This window comes from Schistocerca nitens, chromosome 6, assembly GCF_023898315.1.
Source record: "Schistocerca nitens isolate TAMUIC-IGC-003100 chromosome 6, iqSchNite1.1, whole genome shotgun sequence".
Classification (NCBI taxonomy): domain Eukaryota; kingdom Metazoa; phylum Arthropoda; class Insecta; order Orthoptera; family Acrididae; genus Schistocerca; species Schistocerca nitens.
This window is the reverse complement of record NC_064619.1, coordinates 66846215-66848938: the sequence shown is the minus strand read 5'-3', so window position 1 is coordinate 66848938 and position 2724 is coordinate 66846215. Positions and strand designations below refer to the sequence as shown.

Genomic DNA, 2724 nt, shown 5'->3' with positions numbered 1-2724 from the left:
AAGAAAACCTTGGCTGGGTATGAGGATCATGACCGAGCAACATGAGAACGCTTTCCTGTCTTTACAGAGTAACTTCTTCCCTTGGGACCAGATTTTTGGAATTCATATTACTGTCTGTAACGGAATCGCCATGACTTACTATTTAATTAACCTGCTTTATTAAAAACATGATATGAGCATCGGATTACCCAAACACTGTTATAATAAAAATTTAAGTACACGCGGTAATAATAACTCATTTCACGTGCACGAAATGACGACTTGACATTAGTAAGGAACAAAACGTTAACGATGACTGGTGGACTGACATAGATTTCCTATTGATGTGCAACTAATGAAGGCCCAAAGGTACCGACCGGCCGCCGTGTCATCCTCAGTCCACAGGCGTCACTGGATGCGAATATGGAGGGGCATGTGGTCAGCACACCGCTCTCCCGGCCGTATGTCAGTTTCCGAGACTGGAGCCTCTACTTGTCAATCAAGTAGCTCATTAGTTTGCCTCACAAGAGCTGAGTGCACCCCGCTTGCCAACAGCGCCCGGCAGACCGGACGGTCACCCATCCAAGTGTTAGCCCAGCCCGACAGCGCTTAACTTCGGTGATCTGACGGGAACCGGTGTTACCACAGCGGCAAGGGCGTTGGCACTGTAGCACTGAATCACACAATAACCTAACGTCGTAATAAATATGGTAATCACTCACAGAATCACACATGCGGACTGCACTTCTATTAATGAACTAAACAACATTGATTTTAACATAAATGACTCTGTGCAGCAAATAAATCTACCTTCCGTCCAAACACCTTTCTTATTGCCCATCTGGGAGAGAAAAGCAAAAAATAAATCAGTAAATACGTTACCCCTTTCTGAGTCTTAATTAGTGTTCCTATCCACCAAAACCGTAGTGTATTTAGTCTACAGAGGTTGCTAACACTGAAACCACTGTTCATGAACAGGAGAAGTATCGTAACCTCATTACAGATCTCCGATTTAAAATCTACTACAAACTAATAAGTAATCAGAGTATCGCTTAAGTCATTTTAGTAAATTTAAAGAAAGAAATTATTAGAAATCAAAGATTTTTGTTCCTCTCGCCTACGACAACTGGTATATGTTGTGGGAAATTCAGAACACGACACTACACTGGCATTCTGTTAGGCGGTCTTCTGGTACTTCAAGTGCAGATAATCTGGAGACGGCAGCACCTTCTTATATGCAGTTCATTTCTACTGGGAAATCAGCATTCTGGAATTTAAACTGTTGGTCGTCGGACAAAGAGACCACCCCCATACAGTCGCCTTGTCCCTGTGGAGGATGAGACTGGATGCCTTTCAGTCCCGTTAAATGTGGCTGAAATTGCACCCACTGTTTGACGTGGGTCCCTGCTTACCTGTTGCACAATGCAGCGGTCATCTGCTGCCGAAGCTGACAGTGTTAGACCCCCCCCCCCCCTCTCCTTCTAGCAATAGTGCCTGTGGTTCGCAATGGTACCCATGCACCTCAAACAATGTTGTGATCAATTCCAAACAACTGTGCAACGCTCGTCACACTTCATCCTTCTTCCAGTTTCCTGATGATTCTTGCCTGTGTGATGTCATACAGGTGTTGAGTCCGGGTCACGCTGTAATGTAGAACACCACCGCAGTGCACCTTAACTGTTGACTGATCGCCGGCCGGGATGGCCGAGCGGTTCTAGACGCTACAGTCTGGAACCGCGTGACCGCTACGGTCGCAGGTTCAAATCCTGCCTCGGGCATGGATGTGTGTGATGTCCTTAGGCTAGTTGGGTTTAAGTAGTTCTAAGTTCTAGGCGACTGATGACCTCAGAAGTTAAGCCCCATAGTGCTCAGAGCCATTTCAACCATTTTTTTATTGACATCTACACACCACACTGTCCTTTCTCGTTCCTTCAAATGCCTCGTGTTGCGGTTTCAGTCCCATATGGCTGTACAGTTACGCTGGAAAAATTAAATGAAATGATCGTATGGCGTTGATGGCCGGGAGTCGTCACATGGGGAAGTTAGGCCGCCTAGTTGGAAGTCTTTTTAGTTTAGGCAACACTGAGTGACTCGCATGTTGATTATGATCAAAGGATTAGGAGAACAACACAACAGTCCCCGAGAGGAGAATATCTCCAACCCGGCAGGGAATCGACCCGGAGCCTGTTGCATGGCAGACAGATGCGCTGACTCTTTTTTGTTGAACCAAATTTCGGGCTTTCAGGACGTCGTCGTTTAATTCATACTTTGATGTTTCGACTGGGCATCTGCCAGCCATCTTCAGGTGAGCCATCGAAGACTTGCCCCTCGCCTCACGCAATGTGACGTCCAGCATTCTGTATACGACTTTTGGAGACCTCTGGTAAGTTTTTGTTCCTCTTTTATTTATTTCCACCCAGTAATTAACATGTTATCGTACTGTATTTATCTCGCCCTTAAGTTGTGCAGAGCTGTGCATATTCTGAAAGACTGCTCTGGCACACCACTAGCAGAAACTACGATTACGCTGTAACATACGCTGTACATGCGGCTCGGCTACACTCGGTCGACAGTTAGATGCAGTCGCCGAATACGGGACTACAGGTGCGTGGCCAAAAGCGGGTTCTGCACAGTCAATAACACCGGCCAATAATAGCGCGTACATACACTGACGGCTGCCTCCAGTAAGTGAAGTGATACTGCGAAAACATCATATCGATTCTCGGAGGCGCAAACATGGCGGAT

The 2724-nt window shown here is 46.3% G+C and overlaps 1 pseudogene; it reads right to left on the bottom strand.

The window, feature by feature from the left end:
- Positions 1-525: 525 nt before the first annotated feature.
- Positions 526-643, bottom strand: LOC126191921 (5S ribosomal RNA; annotated as a pseudogene).
- Between the last annotated feature and the right edge of the window lie 2081 nt (positions 644-2724).